The sequence below is a fragment of the Pinus tabuliformis genome, chromosome Q (assembly GCF_031772625.1).
Source record: "Pinus tabuliformis cultivar Carrire ecotype Pingquan chromosome Q, CPIR1, whole genome shotgun sequence".
Classification (NCBI taxonomy): domain Eukaryota; kingdom Viridiplantae; phylum Streptophyta; class Pinopsida; order Pinales; family Pinaceae; genus Pinus; species Pinus tabuliformis.
Genome location: NC_142296.1, coordinates 1,109,036,485 through 1,109,050,021, shown reverse-complemented (window position 1 = coordinate 1,109,050,021; position 13,537 = coordinate 1,109,036,485).

The following is a 13,537-nucleotide window of genomic DNA, read 5'->3' as shown; positions in this document are numbered from 1 at the left end:
TACACGGTTCATAGCATCATCCATCTAGTCAAATATGTGTTGGATTAGTAAGTACCAGAGTATTATAAAAAATTATACAACACTGTCGAGTCAGATAATAAAAACTTAGATATTTTCCAAAATTGAGCACAAAGTCAAAACATAATTTGAGTACTATGGAAAAACAAAATTTACGGCATATTGTAGAAAAGATAGAAAGCATCGGAAAAAAATTGTGGCAATATAGAGTCTTGCATGTGGGGAGACATGGTGCTCAAGGCAAGAAAATTCAGCCCTCCTCTAGGATCATGTTTTCAACCAGATACCTATACTGTATTTTAGTAGAATCGTAGCTCAGGCCAGCCTTGGAGAGGCTATTAGCCTTTATGTTACCTTCCCTATATATATGTGTGATGGTGTATGTAAGAAGCAAGATCAGGATGCACCTAATCCTCTTCAGCCAACCTAGGGGGAGGGGTGGGCAGAAATCTAAAGTCCTTGTGATGTTGTCCATTAATGCCATTGAGTCCCACTTTATATTTAGAGATTTAATGTTTTTTGTGTAGTGAACCAAAGTAATCCACATAAAGCCATAGCCTCCACCTTGGTGTTGGATCTGGAGCCTCCATGTCACCACAAGTGATATTCAATAGTCGAGTCAATGCGGAGCACTGCACCACAACTGCATATTCCTAGTTGGGCAACACCATCAGAGAAGCTAGTAGGGGGAGTACATTCCACGAGCTTCATCCTATAGGATCAGTCATAAGACTTTACAGTATTTATGGAGGTGGCCTTCATCGAAGTTAGAACCTTATGTATTAACTAGGATAATTCAACTTTATGTCCCTCAAATATGAACCTGTTTCGAGCTATCCATATTTCCTAGATGATGAATAGTGGGAGGGTCCATTGTTCCTATTGGCCCTTCATCCATTCAATCATGAACTCTTCAAAGATGCCAATCCTCTAGAAAGTGAACTTAAAAACATCAGCAAAAAAGTTCTAGATTCAGATAGTGAAAGACCACTGAAAGAACAAATTAGTGGCTATTTTAGAGTCTTCCATGCACTGTATACATATACCCAACCCCATATGTCCCCTTTTTTGCAGACTATCCCAAGTGTGAATCTTGTTTCTCTAAACCAACCATGCAAATAGGATAATGTTTGTGGGCATCTTCCAATTCCAAATCATGGCAAACCATGATCTTTCCTAAGGGGTTTAAGATAGAGTCATTAACCACATGTATGTGTCGGTCACAATAGGAGCTACTTTTTACAGCCTCCTGAACCATCTTAAGTTGTGACCACCATGGTAAAAACAAGGCCTTGCACTGTTAAATAAATTGATGTATGTGCTCCATTCCATGGCGCAGTTACCCACCATACGTAAATCAACAACATATTTCCAAATCGGACATCCTAAGTCCCACCTGTGTATAATTTTTGAAAGGTAGAAATAACCTCCATGATGAATCATGGATAGATTCCGCTCTCCAAAATTATTTCTAGTGGTAACTCCCATCACCAAATTCAATCCTATCATGATTTTGTGGCCATTCCCAAAACACTAGACCATCCCATTGCGTCAACATTCACATATTTTTTGGAATGATCTCCAAATCAAAGATACTCTAGATAGACGACTATTGATGTTTCTGTAAATGTGCTATGGTTCATAACCTCTCAAGTATTTATGCTTCAATATCTCTTGCTAGATCCCACCTCCCCAAATAGCATGCCACAAAGATTTGATAAGTAGTCCTTCCCAAATATTTATAGGTGCAGTAAACCACATCCCCTTAGTCCTTTGGAATTGTCAGAGAATCCCATTCACAAAGGTTGTATTTAAATCATGAGTTATTCCCAGCCTAGAGGAACTGTGTAGAAATAGAATGGATCTAGTTTTGTATGGAAACGGGGATTTGACACAATTGTGCCCAATAGACAACGAGTTGTTGTAAGCCAATGAGAGCAAGGATATATCTGCCTCCCAATGAGAGGAATTGATTTTTCTAGGAGCACCATTTCATTTTATATTTTTCCACCAGCCACATCCAATCCCCTGAGCAATAACAATTGTGCTTGAGTCAAAAGTCAAGGTAAGTGAAGCTCATCTAAATTGGAGACTTTTGTACATAAAATAGTGCTATAATATATTCAATGTCCTGCATGTTACCATTAGAAAATATAAAGTGGAGTTACTTCCATTTGTAATCAAACCTGAAGCATCACCAAATTTGCCCATAATCCGATGAAGGGAACTCCAATGGGATGTGGAAATAATTTCAAAAGTTAGGATATCATCAACAAAAAGAAGATGAGTCATGCATACCTTCCGAGTGATCTTGCTACCCTGGAAACAACCCATCTATTTTTCCTCCTTGATCTTGAAACTGAGGTCGTCTAAATCCAAAATGAAAATGAAAGGTGAGAATGAGCATTCTTTCTTGAAGACCCTTTTTACACGAAAAACATTTGAAGAGGACAACAAAATTTGTCAAAGTCATACATGCCATTATCCATGCAACATTACGAGTTTGTAACCCAATATTATGTAACAAAAGGAGAATATAGGACCAGTGCACACAACCATATGCCTGGTGGAGATTAATAGTCATGACCAAGGCCTTTTTTTCTGAATATGGATGGTATGTATAGCTTCCTAAGCTAGATAAATAGCATCATGTATAAGCCTGTCACTCAAAAAGCGAAATTGTTCTCTAGAAATGTGTGAGGAAATATGTTTTAATCCAACCCGCTATCAACCTATAGATCATCTTATAAAGGATATTAAATGGGGATATGGGTCGAAAATAACCAAAATTTTTGGGATTAGACGATTTGGGAATAAGTGCCAGAAAGGTAGAGTTTATGGCTCTTGAGATCATACCCGAAATCTTGGATTTCTCCAAAATATCCAGTATATGTTGTCCTGTTATATCAGATAAATGTAAGAAGAACTTGATCGTCGATCCGTCAGGTCCCAGGAACTTGTCTCTAGCGAAATGTTTGAGGACCTCCAAGACCTCCTCGAGGCTGGCAAGAAAAAAGAGACCCTCATTTTCCTCTGCATCAAACATCAGAGGGTATCGGTCTAACACATACATTTGGTCTTCAAAACAATCGCCATCCTGATTTTTATATAAGTTCATAACATATCAGATGGCCTCAACACGTATTCCATACGGATTTTTTATCAACTCCCCATTCATGTCGTTAATATTCAAAATAGAATTTGTCTACTTTCTGTGATTTGCAAATCTATGGAAATATTTGGTGTTGTGATCTCCCTCCCAAAACCAAATTTTCCGTCTTTTCAATTTCTATGTAACCTCCGGCATGTGGAGGATCTTGATCCTTCTATCCTTTAAGAGGCTAAGATATCCCCAATCTCCTTATGACAAGTGTCGCTTCTCCATCATGTTTCCAAATCCATCAATCTCCTTAATGATCTATTCGAGATCCCTATTCATCTGCTTCTTCCTCTTTTGTTCCCAAACCTTGGTCTTGTCTTTGATAAGTTTGAGTTTGTCGATCATATATGCCATCATAGAATCCACTTGTGTGGGTTGTAAATCATTCCATGTCATTCTAATGAGCCTGTTGTGTTCCTCATCCTCCAGCCAAATATGATTAAACTTAAAGGGAATGCCATTTCACCGATCCTCCATTCTCCATTGTAGCATAATAGGCATGTGATATTAGAGATTGGTCTTATGAATCCAAAAGGCCAATAGATCAATTGATGAATACATTCTAAACTCTCCACAATCATCCCTTAGTACTACCAAGACCCCTGAGCTTTTCGGACAATTATCCAACACTCTTAGTTCACCATTGCTCCCCTCAACTTTTGAAGTCCACTCTTCACCACCATTTACACCTCTACTCCCTCACCAACCTACCATTACTCATCCATTACCTACTAGTCCTAGATCTTCATCCACTGTAGTATCATCTCCAAGTACCTCAACCCCACATCTTAGCCCCTCCCAACTTAGATCCATGGCGAATAGATATGCTCCTCTTGTGTTACAGGCCCCACTTGGTGTTATGCCAACAGACTACCAACGCAATATTGTTCAATTTGATGGCATAGGACCCTACACTACACATCATCATGTCAATAAAATGATTGATTACCTCGAATTACATGAAATTGATATTGGGGATGTTCAAATGAGACTGTTTTCTCATACTTTAGCTGGTGATGTTAGGAAATGGTTTAGAGCATTACCTACTAATAGTATTGATAGTTTAGATATCTTTTACCAATAGTTTTTGAATAGATAGGAAAAGAAAAAGAACCCCTTACAGACCCTTTCAGAGTATGAAAATATTAGAAGGGGACCTAACAAAATTGTACAATATTATTGCACTAGGTTCAATAACATATATAATGCAATCCTAGTCAACCTTAGACCCCCTCCTGACTTAGCATTAATAAAATTCTTTGATGGTTTTGACACAGACATGGAATACCAACTCAGGGAAAGAAACCCTCCAACCTTAGAGGAAATGCAGAGTGTAGCAATTAGTGTAGAAGCCAATTCATTAGCTAAAAGAGCTAGAGTTAGAAATGAAAGAAGAGGAGCTGCTAAAGATGAAGCTTCACCATCTAACCTCAAAATAGACAGTTTAGCCAAGAGTATGGAAAAACTGATGGATAGACTAGAAAACATAGAAAGAAAACCTTAATTGGACAACCAACAACCACCTCCAGTTAGAAACCAAAATTTTAGAAAAAACCAAAATACCGGGAAAAATAGACCAGATCAGAACATCAGGCCTCATTTCCAAGAAAATTGTGTAGAAACATCGCATCTAGAATATCTTGAACAAGACACACAAATTAACCTAATGGGGATAAATGATGAGGATGCTATTTTCCTAACCTAAGATGAGAAAGAACTGTATATGTTGTGGCAATTACAGGTACAGTCTGGTGATTCATTTGGTTATAAAGAAGGATATGACTCTGCAATCTTTGAAGTGAATAAACAGTACAACCTAAGGAGTAAAACGAATACTGATGCCCTTGACCAGACTAAGAAAATAGTACAAAATCAACCCGAGAGAATCAAAGAAGCCCTTGTTTCTAAGATCCTCCAAATTCTCTCTAGACAGAACCAGAGTCCTTCTAGCCCCACCATTGCAGATATAACTCCTAATCAACCCTCTGCTGACCAACCATCCACTTCAATTCAACCTAAGGAAATAGTGGAGAAAAATAAAAAAATTACATTTGAAAATCCACATAAGGAAGTCCCCAACAAAGGAAAAGAGCACAAACCTACTCAAACCCCTGATGCGAAAATTCAAAACCCTCAGATAGAAAAAGCCTCGTTTCCATTCAATCTAGGAGCAGAGATAGCAAAACTAAAGGTTTCAGTTCCTTTAACAAAACTAATTAAGAACAAAACCTATAAATCACAGATAAACCAGACCTTAGACATTTTTGAATACGAGGATTCTGTGAACTTGTTTGATGATCAACCATAACTTATATTTGGTTCGGATGTCAATGGAAAACCACTAGAAGGAGGAGTTCTACTGTTTTATATTATACTTAGTATCCATGTCTTATGAAACCATCTCACAAAAATATAGAAAAGATAGATCAAGGCCTTAGAATTTAGCCTCTTCGATGGGGCAACCTCCTTTACATTGCACAAATGAACAATTCTTAGATGACACAAATAACAAGACCTCCTTTCTATATATAGGAGTCTAAGGGGTCATAATATAATCAAAGCCGACATAATAATAATAATGTAAGGGCACAATAATAACAATAGTGGGCTTCTATGGGGCACAATAGTAACAATATGGGGACTACATGGGTACAACAATATGATAATGGGGTTGTATTAATAACAATAACGGGTTACACTAGTAGTATAGGGGCCTAACATTCCCCTCTCCTTCAAAAAGTTTTGTCCTCAACGCTTGAGTAGTTCTTGATGCTTCTGTATGAGATTCTTGTCCTCCCATGTGGAATCTTTAGCAGTAAGTTCTTCCACTCGATGAGATAATCTGAAATTGATCGATTTTGTAGCTATCGGGTTCTTGTTTCTGTGACTGCTCCAGGTTGCAGTATGATTTTTCCTTCCTCTTCAAGTTATGGAAATATTGTTTGAATTGGGATCTTCTGCAACTTTTTAATGAGTGACCATACTTCTTTGTCCTTCTTCCATTCATCCCTTGCTTCATTTATCCAATCTAGTTGGATAATAGAAATAGCACAAAACAATGCTTCCGCATCCTCATCCTTTCTTGAGAGTTCATTTGAAACAAAACTTTGCTTCCCTTTTCTATAGATGATGTCAAAGTCATAACCCAACATATTTGTGACCGATTTTTTTTGTTCTTCTAAAGATAATAGTTGTTCTAAAAAGTATTTAGGACTATCATGATCCATTTTTACCTTGAAGTGTCTTCCCATTCGTTAAGGTCACCATTTCTGAAGTGCATGTAGTATTGCCAACATTTCCTTCTCATAAGTAGCTTGCTTGAGATGTAGCAGTAAAAGTACCCAATCACCTAAAACAAAACATTTTTCACTATGATGTTGATCTACTTGTTGTTTCATTCGATTTTGCACCAAAGTGGCATTATCTTTTAAAAGTTGGAGAACTTGTTGTTGATGCTTGATGTGGTATTTCACTGCTTGGACCATTTTCTTCTTGATATGTCCTTCTACCTTGAGAGTTTGAGTGGTAATTTATTCCAATGCTTCGCAAGATACAGTCGGATTCATTTCTTGATGCTTGATGTGATCTTTCACTTCTTGAACATTTTTATTCTTGATATGTCCTTCTATCTTGATAGTTTGAGGAGTGGTAATTCCGACCAATGCATTACAAAATATGTTTGGATTCATTTCTTCTTTCTTGATGTGATCTTTCACTTCCTGAGCCTTTTTCTTCTTGATATGTCCTTCTATCTTGAGAGTTTGAGGAGTGGTAATTCTTTTCAATGCTTTACAAGATAGGGTCGAATTCATTTCTTCCTTCTCTGGGTTGTGTCCTAGCATATATCCTCTTCTTTTGATGTTTCGTGATCCTTTTCTTCCTCCTCTTCATACTCTATGTAAAATAATTTCTTCTCAACACACTTATGACCTTTAGTGAATCTGCTATCACAATTGTAACAAAGCTCCTTTTCTATTTTTTCTTCCAATTGTTTCGGTGTAACCCTTGTAGGTTGTGGAAGGCTAGGAGAAGCAACACTTCCATATATATAGTTGTGAGGGGTAGAATTCCTTGTTGCCATAATTTTGCTTTCCACTTTGTAACAAAGCCTTTTTTCTCTTTATTCTTCCAATTGTTGTGGTGCTGCTCTCAAGAAGGTGTTGCTCTTGTATTCTCATAATGTGGTATAATTTCCTCCCTGAAGATTGACCACGTAACAAGTTTTTTACAAGAACAAAGCCCTTTATACCATAAAAATTGATATTGTTCTAAATATGAGGATGCAATACATACATTTTGTAATAGTGGTACACCATGTAGATCAAAATATTTCTCCATCTGTAGTATCCAATTTACTGGATCCTTGCCATCAAACTTCCTCATCTCGCTTCTTCTTAATTTTAGGAGCTTGATCTTCAAACGATTGTAACTCTGTACTTTTGAATCTTTAAGTTCTGAAACTGCGACCTGCAGTAGCCATCTATGTCCTCTTTCGAATGCCACTAGTTTGATCGAATTTACATTCTCCAAGAGAGAGTTATGGACAATCTCCCAAGATGACCTGATTATATACCTTTTTAGAAGAGCGAAATTGTATCAAGTGCCATGTGTCAATGTTTTGATCTTAGGATCTGAAAAATATACATAGGAAACTATAGGCCATCCTATTTATGTAACTTCTTAAGAAATTTCAATCTACTGCTCAAAAAAAAAGTTATGACTATTTTCCCTAGGTCACCTGTTTGGAATGTAATTCGGGAGTCTATAAAAAAATCCAGCTTCCTCAGATCATATCTCCACAATTATAGCACGAAAAGCTTTGAAATTTGGACTTGAGGTTCAGCACGATTTCATCTCAAATGGGTTTTGTTTTTCACTTCTGAAACATCTTAGAAGATAAGTTATAGCGAAAATTCCACGATGACCTATTTAGAGTAGTGAAACCCTAGAATCCAAAGCTCTAATATCAAATGTTGTGAAGCTAGCTCACAAAAAGATAGAAAATATAGATCAATGCCTTAGAATTTAGCCTCTTCGAGGGGCCAACTTGCTTTATATTACACAAATGAACAATCCTTAGATGATACAAATGACAAGACCTCCTTTCTATATATCGGAGTCTAAGGGGTCATAATATAATCAGAGCCGACATAACAATAATAATGTAAGGGCACAATAATAACAATAATGGGCTTCTATGGGGCACAATAGTAACAATATGGGGACTACATGGGTACAACAATATAATAAGGGGGTTGTACTAATAACAATAACGGGTTACACTAGTAGTATAGGGGCCTAACACCATGACAAAATTATACACAATGAAATGTTGGATTTTGGGGCCTCCCACAACTTAATGCCCAAATCAGTGATGGAGAAATTAAACCTAGACATTAGAAAGCCTTACAAGGACTTATTCTCATTTAAATCAAGTCAAGTGTCTAGGATTGATTAAGGACCTATGTGCTACATTAGTTCAATATCCTACCAAGAGTATCCTTATGGACATTATGGTTGCTGACATCCCACCAAAGTATGGCATGCTGCTATCTAGATCATTGGGATCCAAACTTCAGGGATCCTTACAACTAGATATGTCATATGCAACAATCTATGTTTTTGGACAACTGAAGAAACTGTACCGAAAGACCTTAATGAAATATATGGTAAGTAGCCAGGATCGGCCTCAAAACTTTCCCATCTACTCCATACACTCAGATATTGATTCTTTTATTTTGTATAATGCTGGTCAAACACAAGAAACAATTTTAGACAATAGTGATGCAGAACCAAAAGAAATTGCAATTTCTACATAGAAACTAACCAAACTACAAAACTTTTCAATAAACAAGATAATCAAACTGATATAAAGGATGAAAAGTTTATTGCACCAGATAGTGAAAATTATGAGCATGAGATATTATGGCATCTTGAATTTGATGGGTCAGTCAAAAAGTTTGGATCAAGAGCAGGAGTGTGGATATATAATTTGGAGAATAATCACTCAGAAAGCGATTCATATAGACTGAAATTTAAATGCACTAACAATATGGTTGAGTATGAAGCATTAATTTTAAGTATGAAATTAGTATGGAGCATTAATTAAGTTTTTATAGAGGAACGATTGTAGAAATACTTAATACTTTCCTAGAAACTAAGCTTGGAGTGATTCCTAGAAAACATAACATGGAGGCTCATAATTTAGCAATGTTTGCCAGCACCTGCAAGTTACCATTCCAATCTAACCATCAATACACTGCTAAGGTTAGGCACATACCTGCTATTCTAGATAACTTGAAGAACTGGCAAATATTTTTTGGTGACAAATAGATAAACAACATTTTAGTTTTAGAAGAATAATTTGTAAATAACAATATAGATATTGATACATCAATAGATCCCAACACTAAAGATGAGATAGAAATAAATGAGGTAGAAAGTGAAGAAATATATAGATTTACCCCTAATAAATTTAGTAAGATAGATGTAGACAACTTAGAGCAAATTGAGATTGATGAAATAATCAATGAAGAAATCGAAGTAATTAATCTCAAAGACAATTTCTTACCTAAGGGATTAACCCCTATGGAAGATTTATTTGATTCAAACGATGTTCCTAGGAAGCCTAAAATGGAACTTATATGGTTTGATATAGAGGAATGTAATATAGGCATTAATGAAAATCCAAAATTGATCAAACTTTCGAAATCATTACCTCCAATGCAAAAAGTGAAATACATTGAGTTATTGAGAGAATTTCAAGATGTCTTCGCTTGGAGTTATGAGGACCTTAAATCCTATGATGCCAACGTCATCAAACACACAATTCCTATAAAAGAAAATAAAAAGCCTTTCAAGAAAAAACATAGAAGGATTAATCTTGTCTTACTACCGGAAATTGAAAAGGAAATTCAGAGAATGTATGATGCCAAAATAATTGCACGAATCAGATTTTCTGATTGGGTCTCAAACTTGGTGTCTACTAGGAAAAAAAGCTGGTGAGGTTAGACTCTATGTAGATCTCAGAAACCTCAAAAAAATGTCTCTAAAGGACAATTACCCTCTCCCAAAAATGGACCACATTCTGCAGAGAGTAGTTGGAGCAACTAGAATCTCACTATTGGATGGGTTTTCTGGTTCTAATCAGATCTTAGTTCATCCTAATGACTAAGCCAAAACTTCCTTTACTACTCTGTGGGGCACATTCATGTATGTGAAGAAGCCTTTTGGGCTAATGAATGCAGGAGCCACTTTCCAGAGGGCTATGGATATAGCCTTTGCCAAAGCAATTCATGGTTTTCTTGTGATCTATCTAGATGATATTACTATATTTTCAAAATCTAACAATCAACATTTGGATCATCTAAGGAAAGTTTTTATTAAATGCAGAAAATATGGAATCTCCCTAAACCCCAAGAAGTCTTTGTTTGTGTTAGAAGAAGGAAAGTTATTAGGTCATATAATTTCAAAATATGGTATAAGAATAGACCCTGTCAGAATAGAATCCATCTTGCACATACAACATCCGAGGAATATTAGAGAATTGCAAGCTTTTTTAGGGAAAATCAATTTTCTTAGAAGATTTATATCTAACTTAGTAGAATTAATTATGTCACTGAACAATATGCTTAAAAAGGACTCTACCATAAAATGGACTGTTGAGTCTAAGAAATCCTTTGAAAACATTAAACTAGCCTTAACTAAAACACTAGCATTAATCAGTCCAAAATTTGATAGAGATTTCATCTTATTTTCTTTTTCTTCTAAGCGCACAATTGTTGTAGTTCTACTGCAGAAAAATGACCAGGGCTATGAACAACCCATTGCTTTTTTTAGCAAAGCCCTGAGAGATGCCCCCTTAAAATATAATATAATGGGGAAACAAGCCTTTGCTTTGGTCAAATCCATTAAATATTTTAGGGTATACATCTTATATTATCATATAGTATCCTATGTTCCTAATTCGATAGTTAAAGACATCCTAACTCAGGATGGTCATGATGGAAAGAGGGAAAAGTGGATTGCTACTCTTTTAGAATATGCTATAGAGATCAAACCTACCAAGTTAATCAAGGGCCAAGGTTTAGCCAAGATCATGCTAAATCGAACTGTCAGGCCTTGGATATAAACTTTATTGCACAAATAGATAATGAAGAGGAGATGGAAACTCCACTTGTTAGCCAGGCCTTTCTTGAATCACCATGGTATGATGATATTATTTACGTTTTATGGAATTTACAAGCTCCTCCTTAATTATGTAGGACTAAAAGTAGGTTTTTAAAGATGAAATCCTTAAAATATTTCATATTAGACAATGCTCTGTTTTGGAGAGATCATGAAGGTATTCTTCTCAATTGCTTATTAAAAGATGAATCTGACAAGTGTTTTGAAGAATTTCATGCAGGTGACTGTGGAGGACACATTTACTAGTAGACCATTGTAAAAAAAATCCTAAGAGCTGGTTTTTACTGGCCTACCTTGTTTTCTAATGTCAAGAAAGATGTGACCTCCTATCACAAATGCCAAATCTTTGAGGGAATGAAAAAACTCTTACCTTTACCCCTCAAGCCAATCTCTGCAGAAAAACCTTTTCAACAATGGGGTTTAGACTTCATTGGTGAAATTCACCCACCCTCCTCTGCTCAGCATAAATGGATCCTTACAACCAAAAACTACTTCACAAAATGGATAGAGGCCATACCTTCGAGGCAAGCCATAGATATTGTTATCGTAACCTTCCTTGAAACCAATATTCTATCAAGATTTGATGTCCAAATAAGCTCATTACTGATAATGCAGTAGCCTGTAAATCCAAAAGAATGATAGATTTCTGCAATAAATACCATATTACCCTTGGCCATTCCACAACCTCTTACCCTCAAGGTAGTGGAATGGCAGAACCTTGAAACAAAAGCCTATTAAACATCATAAAGAAGTTACTAGAGGACAATAAGGAAACTAGGAACAAATAGCTAGTGAATGCCTTATCCGCAGACAAACTAACCACTAAGAAATCAATTCGTACTTCTTCCTACCAACTAGTTTATGGGATGGAAGTTGTTTTTCCATCTTCCTTGGGAACACTAGTGATGAATTTGCTTCAAGAATTGCAGGTTGAACCAAATAGTATCCAAAGAAGAATCAACCAAACAATTCATCTACAACAAACCAGAGAAGATTTCTATGTCAGATCTCAGGTTGTGAAGGAAAATATTAGGAAGATTTTTTATAAGAGAACCAAGGCTGAAGATTTCTATATTGGTGATAAAGTACTTAAATGGGATTCAATAAGGTAAGACAAAGGAAAACATGGGAAATTTGATTTCGTATGGAAAGGCCACTATGTCATTTATGCTTATAGAGGAAACAATGCTTTCCTTTTGAGAGAAATTAATGGTACAGATACAGAAGATGGGCCAGTGAATGGATGAATCATGAAGCATTACTATGAACCAAGTTACTAAGTTTAATTTCACATGTGTGCATATTTTACTTTCAAAAGTCTAGATTGGATTGGATGGTGATCTTTGGAGTTGAAGCCCGAAGGGAAGGCCCTAAGCTCTAAACATTGACTATTATAAATATCAATAATGCAGATTTACAAAAGGACACTTTACAGGGTAACATCAACACAAAGTCAAAAGGCTACTAATATTCAAAGTTCTTGACATTTCACCATGAAATGCCATCCCAAAGTGGAACCATTGTTAGGTTCCTATACCAATAGGAGTCATAATTTTGAATGACTAATGTTAAGCCTTGTAATATTGTACATACTTTTTTTTTCTTCAAATGCTTTCCATATTGAAAAATTTAAAAAATGTAAAGACGGTTTGTCCTAAAAGAAAAATCAAAGGACAAAAATAAGAAAAAAAAGGTCCAAAAAATGAAAATAAATGAACCCTAAAAAAACGAAAAAGAGACCATGAAAGTATGCAAGTCAAAATGCAACTACTGTTTACTTTTATGCCTAATAATCATTGTGTGCAGCTTGTTACTTATGCCACAATCTCATGGTAATCAAATTGTTTAAACTTGTCTATTTCATGTTTTGAATTTTATGTTTATAGTAAGAGAATAAAATTTGACCAAACTGTTTAACCTTGGCAGATTATTAAGTAGGTAGAGAAAATAAAAGGGGCTCATCAGTTTAATTTGAGCCCTTGGATGATATAGGGTTAGAATTAGATATTTTACTATGTAAAAGAAAATAAAAATATTGATAAGGGTTTTCTAGCTTAAATGCACCCAAATAAAAGAAGAAAAAATGGTAGGGTAGGTGAATGGGTAAGTAGTAGAAAGGTTGCACAATTACAAAGATCACTTGATGAAAGCACACCTTTTATGCTTAAATTA